The 17265-nt window shown below is 45.3% G+C and overlaps 1 protein-coding gene across 8 annotated transcripts in view; it reads left to right on the top strand.

Moving 5' to 3' along the window:
• SUSD6 (sushi domain containing 6) overlaps window positions 1-17265 on the top strand; it is a 114428-nt gene that overhangs the window by 76390 nt on the left and 20773 nt on the right. The window lies entirely within an intron of this gene.

Here is a 17265-nt window from a genome sequence, read left to right on the forward strand (position 1 = left end):
AGAAAGTAAGGGGAATCCCAGTGGTTCCTTGGGCAGTATCAAATGAAGCATTAGATAGGGCCTCTAACTCCGAGAACTACTGAGTTCCACAACAGGCCATGAGGAGTTGCCTCCTTTTTTCTCCTGTTCCCTGTATAATAGGTTCCTTTGCCAAGGATGAAGAGCCTGGATGTCAAATCCTTTCCCTCTGCCCTGGCAGGGAAGCTATTCTATTTGTTTTCCAAGAAGCACTTGGGAATTTTTTTCTTTCTTCTTGTGGGAAGTTGCTTTGTCATTTCTCAAAAATATACTGCACCTCTTGTTTAAACAGGGTGCCCTTGATACACGTTGGAGCCCAAGGTGGGGGCGGCATTGTGAAATCCTTTGTTCGCTGCTTTGATGCCAGCAGGAATGAAGGCCGTCTGCAGGCAGAAGTTTCGGAGTTTGCCAGGACTAGGTTGTGGGTGTGGTGTGGGAGGAGATTTGCTGGGAAGCAAGAGCTGGAGTCTTTCCTCCTTTTTAAGTGTTTCTTTTGTTTATGTTTTAAGAGGTATCAGCCCTTTTAGACACAGGCTTCATGAGCTATTTGTCCAGTGCCCTTAAATGTGCCCAGGATGGGATCTCTACCTTTTTGAGGAGCTCATGGTATCCAGGAGAGGCAGTATCAACTCATATTTAGCAGTGGTGAACAAAATGGTATGTAATTGTGTGCTAGATTGTGTAGACATGGGTGCTTTAGTTCAGAGAGGAAGGACTTTCCTGAAGAAGAGAGCACTAAGATCAGGCCTTGCATGGTGGGTTGGGTTTAAGTAGATGGAGGGGAAGAAAGGATATTGAGGGAGAAGGGAAGGAGTTGAGGAGAAGAGCCAGGAGGCTGAGCTGAGCTGAGGCTGTGATCATGGGACCATGAGGAGACAGACCCACCTGGTCAAGGAGGCCATTGGGAGGTAACCTCAGGGGACTTGATGTTAGAGAAATGGGATGAGCTAAATTATAGACAGCCTTGTGCATCCAACAGAGACATTTAGACTTATAGAAAGTAATTGGCAGCCTTTGGAAGATTCTAAAAGGAGAGCATCATGAGGAGAAATGTGTTTTTGGAAGATTAGCTTAGCTGGGTAAGCTAAGCTGGGCAGCAGGAGGGAGCCCCAACTTTGCCCATAGTTCTTGGAAGGAAGTTGTGCTGTTACGGACTGGGAGGGAGAAATGATCTGGTAGTAGGCTTTTTATTTTGTCTTGCTTGAGTATGGTCCCCCTCTGATGCCTGTGGCCCGTTGGCCCTCTGAAGCTCCCTGGCAGGTCTGGCAGTTGAGGCCATAACAAGGTTGTTGCCGGCTGGGTAGGACAAGCTATTGGGCGCCACTCTGAGTAAAGCTTTGGCCAGGTCCTGCTTGGTATGAAGGTGATGTCCTTTGGTGGGGCCAGTGGGGCCAGGCATAATGCATAACAGATTTCACACCTCCAGCTGTTCATTTTAAAATGAGATTGGCCAGAGATTACTGCCCAGGTTCAGGTGGCACCAGTCACCTCATGCCTAATCAGCAGTAGGAGAATGCTGTTTTCCCTAGCCCCTACTTATGCTGGGTATTATTACGTTCCCCTGTGCTCTGCACTCCCTTAAAATATTTAACTAAGAAATTTGGGTAACTTTGGATTATAAGTAAAAACAAAGAGGACTTGGCAAAAAAGTGCTCTTGTTAACAGAGTAGCTATCTAGCAGTGGCTCTTGATGAAAAATGAAAATTGGGAAAATAATTTTTTGTTCAGAGATTATATCAGTGCGAACAAACAAGCATAAACGGGCTATCACAAGATCTATTAATTTCCAGTAGAAAGGGGAAAAGTAAATGATTGCCAAGTAAGGAACTGCCTAGTTCTTTAACAGAAAATGAATGAGGAGGGTTTCAATTCTAGTTGCCATGCCTGGGCTGGGCTTACCGCTCCCAGCCCACCCACCCCAAGCACCCTGGCATGGATCCACGGCATGGCCAGTGGAGATGTCCTGTTTGCAGCCCCGGGAAGCAAGTAGTTCCTCTTTTGAGATCAGCCCGCCTGTTGCCAGGCTGGGGGTGCAGGCCGTAGAGAGACTGTGCTGACAGCCTTGGCTGTCTCCACCGAGGGCTTGGGGACCTTGGGGCAGGAGAGAACCCTTAGCTTGGAGGGAACCCTTAGCTTGGAGCCTTGAGTCAACAATTTTCACCTCAGTTTACCCAAAACAAAACCTGTTGCTGTCACATCTCCCTCATAGCGACCCCATGTGTTACAAAGTAGAACTACTCCATAAGGTTTTCCTTACAGAAGCTCATCGTCAGACTTTCTTCCCCAGTGCTACTGGGTGGGTAACTAACCAAACCCATTGCCGTCAAGTCGATTCTGACTCACAGTGGCTCTATAGGACAGAGTAGGATAGCCCCATAGGGTTTTCTAGGCTGTAATCTTTATGGAAGCAGACTGCCACATCTTTCTCCCGTGGAGGGGCTGGTAGGTTCGAACTGCCAACCTTTTAGTTAGCAGTTGAGTGCTTAACCCGTGCACCACCAGGGCTCCTTACTGGGTAGGTAACCCAAAAAGCCATTGCTGTTGAGCTGGTTCTGACTCTTAGTGACCCTATAGGACAGAGTAGAACTGCCCCACAGCGTCTCCAAGGCTGTAAATCTTTATGGGAGCAGATTGCCACATCTTTTTTCCCACACTGGGTGGGTACTGTCTTTAAAATTCAGCACCTTGTTTTCCTTTCCTTGAAAACTGCAAGACCCCAGATACTATGCTTTGCATTGCTGGTTTGTAAACCAGTTCTAAGTTATCACTTTGTCATGGTTAAAGTTAAGATGCAACAAGGTGGCCTCTGAAACAGGGCTTGACTTTCGGTGGCTCTGCCGACGTTTGTAGAAGGCCCAGTGATCTTTCTGTTTGTTTTTCTCTGTCCCTCTGAGAGGTGAGGGTGGATGGGAAGATTGAGGGGCCTCAGGGATAAGTTGGTGGAGAAAGCAGGCTTAGACTTCAGAGTCAGCTGCTCTGCATCCTCCATGTTGTTCTGGGGTACATGATTTTGTTTGGCTTTACAGGGGAAGGATTGCAATTACAAATGGACGAGCCCTAGAGGACTGTCTCATTTATTTGGACTATGTAAGACCTTGATTTCGTTTGCCATAGGCCCACTTAATGCCTAGTTGGGGAAGGAACTGCTGTGCTACTAATGATATTCCATTGCAAGATCTGGCTGGAGGCATCTGCAAAGACTCTTAAAGGCCTTCATTGGACGTTTGACAAGACTTTTCCATCAACAAGAGATAGAGGCTGGGGAAACCCGGGATGAGCTGTCAACCTGAGCAACAGGCTTGTGGCAGGTGCTGACTAGCTTGACTTCCCTCAGCGCAGTGCAACCTTCTGAGCTCCGGATGTGGTCCTGGTTTCTTTGTATAATGCAGGTGTGTGTTTGTTGCTGTGTGCCAACAAGTCCTTAGTCCTGGACATGTGCCTCATTTATACCTGGGCCTACCTAAGAATATATTTTCTCAGGGTTCACCAAAATGATTCTGGGCCTTTGGGGTTAGGGGAGTGGGTGGGCAAGGAATCCAAATTTCATACGTCATGAAGTTCTGAGGCAATACGGAGCAGTTAACTTTTAAACATTCATCTTAAGAACAACCTGTACTCTGGTACATTGTACATCGACACCCCAGTCGCCTTTGTATAATGGATTTGGAGCCATCGTGAGGTGTGGCTGCTAGCCAGCCATTGGCACCACAGCTACACCTGTACAGCTGTGCATGCCAGACCAATAACTTGAATTATTGAATTTGGACCTTTACTTTGTAAGGATGAGTTGAAAATGGGAAAAATGACATTGCCGATGGTAGTTATAACAAGAATAGGTCTTCTAAAGTTAACATAATTGAGAAAAAGATTTTGAAATTCAGTGAACGTGCCAGAAGCGAGGAATCATTAGTGTCAGTTGAACACTTTTTGATTGTAAGTAGCAGCCCTGCTCAGTTGTGAACTTTTTCATAATTCTTCAGTCTTAGACCTTAACTTTGTGGGTATAGAGTTGTTTTATGTGTGTGCTGTAAGAGGGAAAAACACACACAGTTAAAGAATAATGTATAAGGCCCAAATTATATTGTCCAAGATTGTGTCTAAAAGGCAGGATATGATTAGGCATTTTATGATCTTTTTTGGCATTCTGAGATCTCTGAAGAATAATAATAGATCTTGTAATAGGCTTGATGTTGGGGAATCCTTAAAGGGAAGTGGGGGGACTACCTGTAACCGGATTCTGGTGTGGCTGAGAGTGAAGCAAAAACAAAACCCTCTTTGTAAGTGTAAAAGGCCATTCCAGAACTGTGAGTGTCTGTTCTCTGGAATACATTACATATTGACCTAGTCTCTGAAGTATTAATGCCTTTCCTCTTGCATTGTACTCATTTATATGCTAATTTGTGTCATCTTTATTCCATTTAGATACATTTAAGCTATGATTTTAAGCTGTCAGATGGGCTTTTCTTTAAAAGGTGAGGTTACTCAAACATTGCCAGCCTTCTCTAACATGGATAAGTCCCAAGTCTAGGGAATTAAGAGAAGAACAACCACCAAAAAGTAAACCAGCAGCTAGATTGTGAACTTTTTCATATTCTTCAGCCTTAGTCCTTAACTTTGTAGGTAGAGAGTTGTTTTATGGGTATGCTTTAAACAACAAACTTTTTAAGGAAAAGTAACCAGCATCTCACATCAGGGTACCATTATAATAGAAAAGAGAAAAATCACTCTAATTATAGCGGTATTGTGGGCTTCTCCCATTCCTGGCTGGCCATGGCATGGAGTTGATAAGCATACAGTATCTTTCATACTTTACAACATGTTAATTAACAGAATTCAGCTGTGGCACCAGCTGGGAATTGTGGAAGATTGCAATTAGATGCTTTATTTTCTGTTTTCTTTTCCCCCTTTCAACTTTGTTGGAATGCCTTTGAGTAGGGGCTTTTACTCTCAGCGGTGTAAATACTGTAATGTGCCTAATTATGTAATCATACAGTTATACTCCTCTGTGTACACACACATCGTTTTATGGATTTTTATCCCCTTTTCTAGTACAGGAAACATCTAGCCTGTTTTTCGATTGGTGCAGCCAGACTCTTCCGTGCATTGAGCAGGAAGAGGAGGGGGACCAGAGGCATTTTATGACTTTCCTGATTATGACTCTCTCCTTTGTGCCATCCCCAGCCCCCTTGACCTTCTATTGGGCAAGTCTTTTATCTCCCAAATAATTAGCATCTCAATAGTTTCCTAGCAAAGTCAAGGTAATTTAAATAAAATTGGATTTTATAATACTGTATCTTCCCATTAATTTGCAAATGCAGCCTTTCAAAGTGCGTTGAGTTATTTTTCCTAGTCCTCTGTTCCAGGCAGGCATAGGGCGTGAGCCTAGACATGAGACCTCATGCATGCAGGCACAATGGAATCCATTGATTCCTGGCATTCAGCTCTTGCAAAGAGGTCCTGTGACCCCAGCTGTTAGAACCAGGACCTGGGAGCAGCTGCTTTCTGGGATCCAGCCCTCCAGGGATAGGCCATCTGCTGCCATGTGAGAGAACCCTGGGAAAGAAATTGGCCACAAGATATCTTTGTGTTCCTTTTCTCTGCTCCAGCCCCTCCAGCTTTCTCCAGTCCCCTTGCACTTGGACAAACTTGAGAAGCATGATGAATCTGCACTGAAAAACTCAAGGATTTTCCCTCTGTCCTTCCTCTTACCCCACTCCATGGCACCAGCACACCCACTCCATTGGAAAATAGTTTCCAGAGTAGGTAGGCAAATTGATGTAGCTGGCTTTCTCAGCTGGGTTAGTACTATAGAGCCCCAAGCAGACATTGATTTTATAATGAATAACATGGCTTTGCATTTTAGGACTGGGAAGGGTCCTTAAAAATCTCATTTTAATGAAGAGAAACCCAGTCTTATTCTTTAGCCTTGCATTCCTTAGCTTGGAGCCCTTTTCTCTTCCTAGGATGTTCTTCCTGCTCTCCTTTATCCCTGTCACAATCCCTGTTTTCCCCCTGAAATCCTAGCTCTAATACCATTTCTTCTATCTCTGATCTCTTCCCTCATTGAATTAATCCTTCTTCAGAACCCCCTGTAACCCATATTGATTTCTAATGTGTGTATATTATGGTCACCTATTAGCATGCTCCACAGAGTCTTCTTCATCTTCCTAGGCCCCCACCCCAATGCCCACCCCCAACTGCCTGCCACAGTGCTTTGGTACTTAGTAAAAACTTGTTGAAAGAATGAATGGATAAAAGTAGTCCTTACATGAACTCTGAGAGAGAAACAGAGTAGATATTACTAATATTATAATCTTGTTGGGGCTCCTTATCTGCCTGTATCCCCAAAGAGACTTTAGTCTCTTGGAGGACAGAACCATATGTTATTTGCACTTGAGTTTCTAGCACCAAGTCTAGAACCTGGCACATAGTAGGTGCATAGTAGATATTTGCTTAATTAAAGAATGAATTCCTATTAAAAACTGAAACTCAGAGTAAGTATCAAAACTTGTAACTATTTTACTCTCCTCTGGGTGAAAGTTATTAAACCTACTCTTTGGAAGACAAGAGATTGAAGAGTATTTTCTGCTCACTGATATACCATTTGGGCATAATGATCTGCTGACATGCAGAGTGGGTGAGGCTGCTGCACCAGGCAGCTTCTTCAAGTTTTGGTCAGTCAGAAGTGGCTTGCAGGAGTCAAGGGTCCAAAGACCAAGAGAGGCCAGAGGAGGCAGCAGGTGCATGGGCCTTAGCCTAACAAATGAAAACATGGTTGGGACTCTACTCTTGATTCTGACCTCCCCACCGGTGTCTGGTCTGGGCCCAAGCTTCACTAATCTGTATTTTGAAGCCGCTCCATTAATGATCAAGGAGTCCCGACCATGTACTGGAGCTAGGCTGATAAACACACAGGCTAAAATCAAAGGAAGACAAGTCCCAGACTTGTGGAAAAGCACCTTGAGGGCCAGGTGCCCTACTTTGGACCTCACAGCAGGTTTGAATAGATCCCTGTCATTTTAAAAGGTCTTTAAGGAGATTTTGTTTCTTCAGGGAGCAGCATATAGGAAGGGTGCACAGGAGGTGAGCGACTCTCTCCTGTATTCCCTGCTGGCTGGGGAGCAGGAAAGGGATCTGCTAGGAGTACTCTGTGACGAATAACCCCTTAATTCATCCCCATGACTCCTTCCGGCCCAGCCTTTAGAAAGACCCAAAAGTTGGAAGTAGGGAAGAGTGAAACGCACACTGGGCAAATGGCACATGGTGATAAGTTCCCCTTCTAGGAAGTGCAGAGGAGACCAAGAAGGCATGACAAGCTGCTTTTTCCTGTGGTGGCCCTGTGAGAGAGGGTGGTTCAAGACTTTGGGGTTCATTGTTAAAGAAGAGGCCCTGGTGGTGCAGTGGTTAAGAGCTCAGCTGCTGACCAAAAAAGGTCAGCAGTTTGAATCCACCGGCTGATTCTTGGAAACCCTATAGGGCAGTTCTACTCTGTCACGTAGGGTTGCTATGTGTTGGAATCGACTCGACAGCAACAGGTTTGGTTTAAAGAAAGGAACCCCACCCCCACAGGACTGAGGAGGAAGAATATCCAAATCAATGAACTTTATAACTGTTGACTTCATGAACCCATGCACGTTCATTACAGTGTTCTTTATACTTGTTGGTTCAGAGGTGATAAAGGCACGACCCATGACTCTGGAAGCTTCATTCCCCCTACAATCTTTTCCCCCCAAAAAAGAAAGTTTGTCTCTTTTATATTTCCGAGTCCCTCTCTTGTGGTAGGGCCAGGCCTGATACAAGCCTCCACAGAATGTGCAGCGCTTACTTCTTTACATGCCTTAGACACGTGGTCTGGTTTAGACCTTGTTTGTCACAAGAGGATGCAATCCCATGGCCTTCTTCAGAAAAGACCATTCATACCTTTACCCTTCAATTACTAATGAATGTTTTTTAAAGGGAGTCCCTGGGTGGCGAAAATGGTTAACGTGCTCAACTGCTAAGTGAAAGGTTGGAGGTTCAGGCCTACCTAGAGGCACCTTAGAAGAAAGGCCTGGCTACCTGCTTCTGAAAAATCAGTCATTGAAAACTGTGTGGAGCATGTTTCTCCTCCGACACACATGGGGTTGCAATGACTCAGGGTTGACTCAACAGCAACTAGTTTTCTTTCAAAGATCTGTGGTGTTCTGCTGGTTTTAGGCCATTGCCTCAGCTGATTTCTGCTACCATCTGTAACTGGAGTTTATGGAGTGTCCTTTCATTCTTTGCAGTTGTCTAAGTCTCAATGAATAGCAGTGGCCTTTCGAGCACCTGGAAGAAGCAAAATGCTGCCTGACTCCCTGTTTGGTGGTACATGACAAAGGCTGTTTATTTTGGGTGTTGGCAGAGCTGCCCCAGCGGCCCTGTGTGTTCTGGGCAGCTGGCAGAAAGGTAGCCCCCATCTCATTCTAGGTCACAATCGCATTCTGCATATAGTGACAACTTTCTTTCACATTTCCCTCTTGAAAACTTGCGTTCTCAACTGAAAATGTCCCTATACCTTCTTCCACCCACAGCTTTGGTATCTGTGGTTGTTAAATAGCCCCATTGTTTGTAGTAGCTCAGAGATTAGTGAAGTAAACTGTCTTGCCTTCCCCCACCCCACTTCCTCTGGAAAAATGTGGTCCCACTTGAGACATAAGCCGAGTCCTCTGGGTACAAGTAAACTCACCAGTCCACATTCTTCTCCAAACAGGAATTCAACTTTTGTCCAGATGTGCTATCCCACCCCCATGCTGTACTTTGTAACACTTGGGGTAAATTTTCCCTGTGGAGCTTTCCTATAATAGGGAGAAGGGCAAACCTGAGTTTGAATCCAGACTCCAACACTTAATAGTCATGTTACCTCAGGCCAGTTACTGTATTTTTCAGAGCTTCAGTTTCTTCATTTGAACAAATAGGGTGTTATACCACCTTCCTCACAGGGGGTGAGGATTAAATAAGATAACAACATTAAAGAGCTCACTGTAGTGCCAGGCAATAAATGTTAATTCTCTTCCTCACTTCTACCCTATTGGGCAACTGAGATCGCTAAATTTACCCAGTATTTCTTAAAGGTCTGCTGTGTATTCCTGGCACTGGACTGGCATTCATTCAGAGTTACCATTAGATGGTGGAATTGGAAGTAAAACCACAACTCTGACCTCTGTACCCAAGAGTCCAACCTTGTTTTATACTCTAAGCCAGACTTGTAAGTTAATTATCACCTGCTCATAAATTACCCTTCTAAGATTGGACAGTGCCTTAAGCAGGTGACTGGGGACTTGCAGTGAGAGAACCGGCCTGCTACATAGGTAGTGAATTCCGAGGGGAGAGAGAGAATACACTGTGTAGCTTAGTTAGATGATGGGGTGAAGATGAGGCCAAGAAGTAGCAAGTGCTGAAGAGGAAAAAATAAATATCATCTGCTTTCTCTTAACCCTTAACTACCCCTTGACCCTTTAGCTACCACTCTCAAGGGGAACACAGTAACATTCTTTAATACCAGGCAGTTGAACTCGTTCATTCCGGTTTGAACCCCTGCTGAGAATTTGCCTTTCTAACAAGTTCCCAGGCGATGCTAATGCTGCTGGTTAGGGACCAGTTCTGAGAACCACTAGTAGAGCAGTGGTTCTCAGAATTTATCATGCATGAGAATCACATGGGGATCTTGTTAAAATAAAGATTCTGATTCAGTATATCTGGGGTGAAAATGCAAATTCTTAGCAGGGGTTCGAACTGGAACAAACTGGTTCAAAGTCCTGCTTAATACACAGGGAGTAGCCTGACTCCCTAACTCTGCTGTCATCCCACCACCCTGGGACTAGGAGTAGAAGATGGTTGTGGGCTCTGCTCCGCAGATCACTGGTCTGTGGAGTGGAAATGGGGGACTTAGGGCACTGAGTGGCCCAGGCTTGGAGCAGCAGGATGAAGGGGAGTGGTCCTTTTGCCCAGTCCTTTTTCAGCAGTCATAACAGTTGGACGAGGAGTAGGGGCCCAGTCCCAGCTGACAGCCTGTAACCTTTGGGTCCCTGAACTGTGAGAACAAGAAGAGGTGAAAGGGTGACAGGCCATATGGAGGCCATTTGTCAGCGAAGAGCAGCCTCGGCTGTTCTGCTGAGAAAGGGGAGTGAGAAAGGGGCTGGCTTGTTACTGAGCTGGAGCAAGGGGAACGTAAAGGAAGATTCCCCCCAAGTGCTTATCCTGTTCCGTTCTCTGCCTGCTCTCCTTCCAAATATCCAGAAATTTCTGCAGAGCAGAGCCCACAGTCCTTTCTTTTTTTTCCCCAAGTCTTTGCCCTGCCCTATTCCAAAATCCAGAGATGAGGGTTTAGTTTGCTACATGAAAATAAGTAAAATTTACCAGTGCTTGATATGTGCCAGGCATCATGCAAGACATTTTCAGGTACACAGTGTTAGTAGTCCTTTCAAACCCCCCATGAAGCTGGGTACTGGCTGTTAAGGAGTAAGGCTTGGAAGAGCTATGGCAGTTGACAAGTTTGCAGAGTGGGTCCCCGAGGCAAACCCAATTATATCTGACAGCCAAGACCATGCTCTACCCTCTCGTACTCCTGATTCTGTTAGGGGTGAGGGTATTTTCATGGTTAGATGCCAACTTAGAGAACATGAGATCTATGATGAAGAGGGATTATCTTTGCTGTTAGGTGTTCCTGACTCAGCTTAATCAGAAACCATTGTGGCCCTGCCTTGAAGTGTTGGCACGTTTTGCAAGCCAATTCAGTTTAGCTAAGCAACTGCTATCTGACAGATTCTGTACCAGGCACTGGGGTTACAAAAATGAGCAGAACCAAGTTCCTGTCCTACAGCTTGGGGTGGAGGTGGGGGTCTAGTAAATGAGGGAAAGACTGACCTGTGAGAAAGTAATCACAGTGACACAGTGATAATGATGCAAGTTTACAGAAAGGAGTGAAGAAGATGTCATAGGAGCAGAGGAGGAATAGTAAAGCTACAGTTTATTGAGCACCAGTGTGTGCCAGGCCCAGTACCAGACACTTTACCTGCATAATCATGATTAATCTGCCTAACAACCCTATAAGGGAGATACCTTTAGTACCTGCATTTTACAAATGAGGAAACTGAGGAATAGGAGGATGTGCCCGGGACCACACAGTGGGAGCAGTACACGGACCAGACAGTCTAATTCTGGCCCGTGCTGATAAGCACTACCCTGGGCAGCTTGATTCTCTCTGGCAAGACCAGGGAAGGTTTCTGGGAGCAGGTAACCTTGGAACCAAGTCTTGAACAGAAAGATGGATGGGGTTCCAGCTGACTATGTGTGCTTTCAGGTCAAGATTTCCAGGAGGAGGGGAGAAGTAGCACTTCTCCTTTATGAATGGCTAAGAATTTTGGTGACTGCTTCCAGGTGACAAGAGTTTTCGTGTTTAGGGCAGAGTACAGTAAAAAAAAAAATGCTGGCTCTGAGTCAGCTGCTTACTTTTCCCCTCTCCTGTGAGATGGACAAGAGAGGGGCGGGGCCTGAAACAAGATGGGTGGGCTCTGAGGCCAGACTTCCCTGTGACTTGCTCATCTTCCTGAGCAGGGCTTGGGTCTGGTCTTCCTTAGGAAAGTGGCAGTGGGGCCAAGTAGACAGCCTAAGCCATGGGAGGTTTCTCCCTCTGTTCTCCCACCCCATCTGCAGCACTGCTCCCCGGGAAAGGCCCGAGCTACCACAGGCCTGCCCTCCCCAGGGTGTGGGAAGTTCTCATGAGAAAAGGGATCCTGGCTGGACAATGGGCTTCCTGTCTGACTGCTGGGAAGGTTTGTCTCATAGAAGAGGAAGGTTGCAAATGGCATGAGAAATCGTCTCTTTTCCCTCTCACTGCAGCCTATTTCAGACTTTCTACTATTTGAGTGGGGGGCCAAGAAGGCAGAAAGCCAGGGAGAGCCCTGGACAGAAGCAGCCCTTGAGTAACTGAACTCCGGCCTGTTGCCCTAGTCCCACCACAAGCCTGAGGCAGGAATCTGCCCTATTCTGTATTCACCTTCTTTTTCTTCTTTCTCTGATACTAACAAACCCCTGAGGGCTAGAAGTAGAAATTGTAACTTCATGTATCAAGAAAGGGTTTTGAGAGCAGGCACATAAAATAATGCTTTTCTAAATAAAATTAAGGGACCCTCAGTGCTAAATGCCCATCTTCTTTCCACATCTGCTGTTTAACCTATTTCATACCCGTACTCGTTGCTCTTGAGTTGATTCTGACTCATAGCGACCCTATAGGACAGAGTAGAACTGCCCCATAGGGTTTCCAAGGAGTGTTTGGTGGATTCGAACTGCCAGCCTTTTGGTTAGCAGCCGAGCTCTTAACCACTGCTCCACCAGGGCTCCTTCATGCCCCATGGTGTGGTTCTAAACCCTGTTTTCCCATCCCCAGCCTCTTAACCAGGGTCTCCTCTTACTGAGAATCTGTGCTGCCCAGTAGCCCCGTGTGGCTCTTTAACTAGAAATGTGGTTAGTCTGACTTGTGTCTTTTCTAGATTGTAAGCTTTTTGAGGGCATGATCTGTCATATTGACCTTTATGCCCTTCATGGAGTGTCTTGGGTGGAGAGGGCTTGCTCTAAATGTTTGATGGTGTTAAAACTAAATAGAGATTAGCTGAATAACAGATTGACTCATAAAATAAACAATATTACCCGTGAATAATGAGCTTCTTTAAAAAAAAAAAATCATCTACATGAGACCAAATGGTCAAAAATTAGTCTAAAGCAAAGATGAGAAGGTAAGGAGGAAGGGAAACTAGAGTACTAGAAATGGCACAACGAGAACGGAATGAATGGGAATGATGACACATTGTGAAAAAAGCAGCCAATATCATTGAATTATTTGTGTAGAAATTGTTAAATGGGAACCTAATTTGCTTTGTAAACTTTCACCTTAAGCAAAATAAAATATTATTTAAAAAAACACCAAATAGGGAAATGTACAAACTGTAGCATTGGTTTGTTGGGTTTGGGGCAACCTCTCTCTTTGGAAGAAAGACTTGGCCATCTGCTCCTAAAAGATTACAACCTAGAAAACCCTGTGGGACAGTTCTGCTCTGTCACATGGGGTTGCTATGATTTGAAATTGACTCCACGATACCTAACAACAACAGTGTTTACAGGAGCAGATCACCAGGTCTTTCTCCCTAGGAGCTGCTGAGTGGTTTCAAACCAGCAATCTTTTGGTTAGCAGCTGAGCACTATTTGCAGTAGAAGTTTAAATGTCCACTTCCCCTATTCAACTCTAATTAATCCCTTTGAGGCTTCCAAGCACCTCATGCAGCTGTTCACTCCCCATACCTTGTTTGAAGGGGCTCAGATATTTGTTCAGTTTGTTAAACTGAGTGCTTTGGCCCTAGGGCCTTTCCCAGAGCTTGTTTTGACTTGTTCGTTATGGAATTCTATAAAAGTTTGTTTTAATTCACCTCTTCCTACTGAGGAACCCTGGTGGCACAGTGGTTAAGAGCAGCTTGGCTGCTAACCAAAAGGTCGGCAGTTGGAATCCACCAGCCGCTCCTTGGAAACCCTATGGGTCAGTTCTTCTCTGTCCTGTAGGGTCACTGTGAGTCAGAATAGACTTGACAGAAACAGGTTTTGTTTTGTTTTTTTCTTCCTGCTGAAAGGCTGGTCCCCAAAACAACAAAAGCAAAACACGTTTAGAAGGGCCGATTTGAGGGTTCTTATTTGGCTTCCACTAAGAGTTTTAGGCTGAGGTGACACAGAGGTGTGAGTGTCAGCCAGATCATTTTGCTTCTCCTCCATCTGCATCCTTACCAGCTGCTTGGAAATGGACACTCACTGAATGCCTGCTGCACACCAGGCACTCTGGCTTCCTGTGCTCACAGGAGGCTAAATGGTATGGGAGATAATGAAGAGCAGAGGAAGCTAAGGAGAATTCATTGATTTTTTTTCCTGTAAAATTTCTGTCTTCTGGCTTTCTTCCTCTCTTTTTTAAATTATGCAGCATTGCCAAATCAGATGATTTCATTGTCTTCCTGGGGTTGTCAGATAGGGAGAGGCCTGATGCACAGATTAAGTCAGCCTCTCACCCAGAACCATAGCTTCTGGGAGCTGCTGGGAGATTGATTTGCCTGGTGGGTTTTGCTCTTCCTTGACTGATATTCCTCCCTTTCTTGTTAAGCCCAGGCAGCACTAACAGGGTCCCCTCAAACACTTGCCCTCTGCCAAGACTCTCTTACCCTGCTCTTTGTCAGGACAAGAGGGCCATATTTTTCTCTTGTGCTCTGCCTTGAACTGGGGACAGCCTCTTAGCAATGCTGACCTTGACATACTCCAGTTTGTTTCCTTTGTGAAACCTTCATAGATAAACATAAAAGAATTTTTTTTTGTACTAAGTTTATTTTACCATACTAGGGTTGCTATACTGTTGGCATAATCTAAGGGATCTCTCCACCTCCAGTTCGTCTTGTGCCAAATTCAGATCTTTTTGTGATGCTTCCCTTCTCAAGAACTTCCAGGCTTCTCTCTTCCTTTGAATATAGTATAAAAACCTCCTGTTGGATTCAAGGCCCCCTACAAAATGGTTTCATTGCCCATCACATTTTTTTAAGCCAAATTTTCTTCATTATATTATTACAACCTAGTTAACCTAGGCTGCTTGACTTTCTCTGGGCTTTACCTACTCTTTCCTGCTTCAGTGCATTTGCCTCAAACTACTACCTCCCTTTCCAATGAATAAAGCTCCGTCTGAAATACAGCTTCCTCTGTGGAGCCTTTCCTAGTCTCCCCCACACAAGATGTGATCACACCAGCTTTGAGCTTCCTGTCTTGTGGCACTAATCACACTCTTTGACATGAATTAGAATAAATCCGTGTGTAGAGTGTCTCTGGAAGACTACAGAAGAAACTGGTGCAGTACCTTTGGGGAGAGGAACTGAGTGACTAGAGGACAGGAGAGGGGTTTACTTTTCACTGTCCACCCTTCTTTTTGAATTTTATACTGTGTACATATATTTCCTATACCAAAAAACAAAATATTATTTAAATAACAAAACTCCAATCCATAAAATATTAGAAGAAAATGTCAGAGTATGTTTATAATCTCAGAATAGTGAAAATGTCCTTAAACAAGACACAAAACCTCGAAGCCATACAGAAAACTAATTTTTAAATTGTGTGGGCTTATTTGTCATATCCCTGTTTGGCTCCAGGTACTTGAAGTGCTTATCTTTTTATGCTTTTTTAGAGCTTAGCACAGTAATCAATAAATATTAGTTGAATTGAAATTAAATTGAATTGCAAGACAGTTCTCTGTAGACCTCACTTTTTTACCTATAAAAATGAGTGCTAGATGACCTCCAAGGTCCTTCTCAAAGACTCTGTGCAGATGTGGGCTTTATAGGCAGAAAACCCCAGCAAAGCAGGGAGTGACTTTTGAACCACCCACTCTTCCTCTGGACCATCTTTCCCAGCCCATGTGTGATGCAGCCTGCTTTCAGGGGCTGACCTGCAGCACTCAGCATTCACTGTGCAGAGGAAATGAACCAATTAGACATAGTTCAAGGGGATCCAGAAAATAAGTCAAGGGGATCTGTGGCAGTCTTGTTGCCCTGAATAAAAGAGGGAAAGTAAAAGGGCGAAGCAGCTTGCTGAGGTTTCTTCAGACATTCAGCTGGCCAGCTCTTTGAACTACTTGGTCACAGTTTAAAGAGGTATCAGAGGGAATGTTTGCATCTGTGTCCCTTCTGTTCCAGACGTTAGGTAAGGTGGGCAGTGTAGGGAAAAGATGTGTCCTCAGAGGGAGCTTCTTTGGATCCAGCTACTGGTCTCAGAGAAGCTTCCCAGCCTTCTCCTCTGGATCCCTGTGGCACCTACTCCGGCTTTGTTTTAGCAGCTTTTTTTAAAAAACGGGGTCTTTTTTCCCATCTAAATTATAAGCAGCTCAAGGGCAGGAGGCCGTCGTATCTTTTTTGATTTGGTATCCCCCTCAGCCTGGCTGGCAGTCACCTTGCTTAATGGCTGTTTGTAGATGGAAGGGAAGTGATATTTGGTGCACAAGGCTGTGTGTTTCAGGGCACGTCTGCATGAGCACGCACTCAGCCTTGTGAATGGCAGACACCTTATGCTGGGTGTCACAGACATGGTAGTGTGACGTCCAGTCATTCCAGGCCTGTTAGAGGAAGGGAAAAAAGAAAATGACAGTTCTTATTCTCATAGAGATGTCCTTGTGATAGTCACGATGAGGGCAGGGCCGCAAGAGGGTATTTGTCAGCAAAATCGAGTTTCCTTTGGAAAACTTTCATTCTTTCTTGTATTAGCAAGGCTTTTGGAAAGTTAAAGTTTGCGGGAGCCTGGCCATCCTGCCAGCATATCTTCTCCCCCTGCTCAGACTTCCAAACAATGGTCCCTTAGTGCCCCCACTGTGTCCTTCCTGTGTGAACTGGGCACACCCAGCAATCTGGTTCCTGGGGGCTTCAATTTTGCAGTGTCTGACCATGGTCGGAAGGGCAGGCTGTGGGATCAGCGGCTGCCCTTCTCCCTGGGATTGCTCAGTCCTTCCGGCTCCTCTGACTTCTCATCACTGCAGCTTCACTAGGCCACACTTAGGCACCCTGCCCCCATCTCCCTAACTGACCTGTTTAAAGGGGAGGTGTCTTAGTCATCTAGTGCTGCTATAACAGAAATACCACAAGTGGATGGTTTTAACGAAGAGAAATGTATTTCCTCACAGTCAAAGTAGGCTAAAAGTCCAAATTCAGGGTGTTGGCTCCAGGGGAACTCTTTCTGTCTCCGTTGGCCTTCTCATCAGTGTTCCCCCGGACTAGGAGCTTCTTGGCGCAGGGACCCCTGTCCAAAGGATGCGCTCTGCTCCTGGCACTGCTTTCTTGATGGTATGAGGTCCCCCTGTCTCACTGCTCACTTCTGTCTTTTTATATCTCAAGAGATTGCCTCAGAACACGATCCAGTCTTGTAGATCAGGTCCTGCCTTACTAACACAGCCGCCACCCATCCTCCCTCATTAACATCATAGAGGCAGGTTTACAACATACAGGAAAGTCACACAGTACCAGGAATCATGGCCTAGCCAAATTGACACGCACATTTTTTGGGGGACGTAATTCAAACCATGACAGGAGGGGTAACCTTGGCACTCATACCCCCCTTAAGGCCCACTCAGCTCATGGGACAGAAGCAGTATCTGCTGGTGGAAGGAGCACAGGTTTTTTTCATCAGACTTGACTCTGATCCCAGGTCTGCCATTTACCTCGCTTT

The sequence above is a fragment of the Trichechus manatus genome, unplaced genomic scaffold (genome assembly GCF_000243295.1).
Source record: "Trichechus manatus latirostris isolate Lorelei unplaced genomic scaffold, TriManLat1.0 scaffold00010, whole genome shotgun sequence".
Classification (NCBI taxonomy): domain Eukaryota; kingdom Metazoa; phylum Chordata; class Mammalia; order Sirenia; family Trichechidae; genus Trichechus; species Trichechus manatus.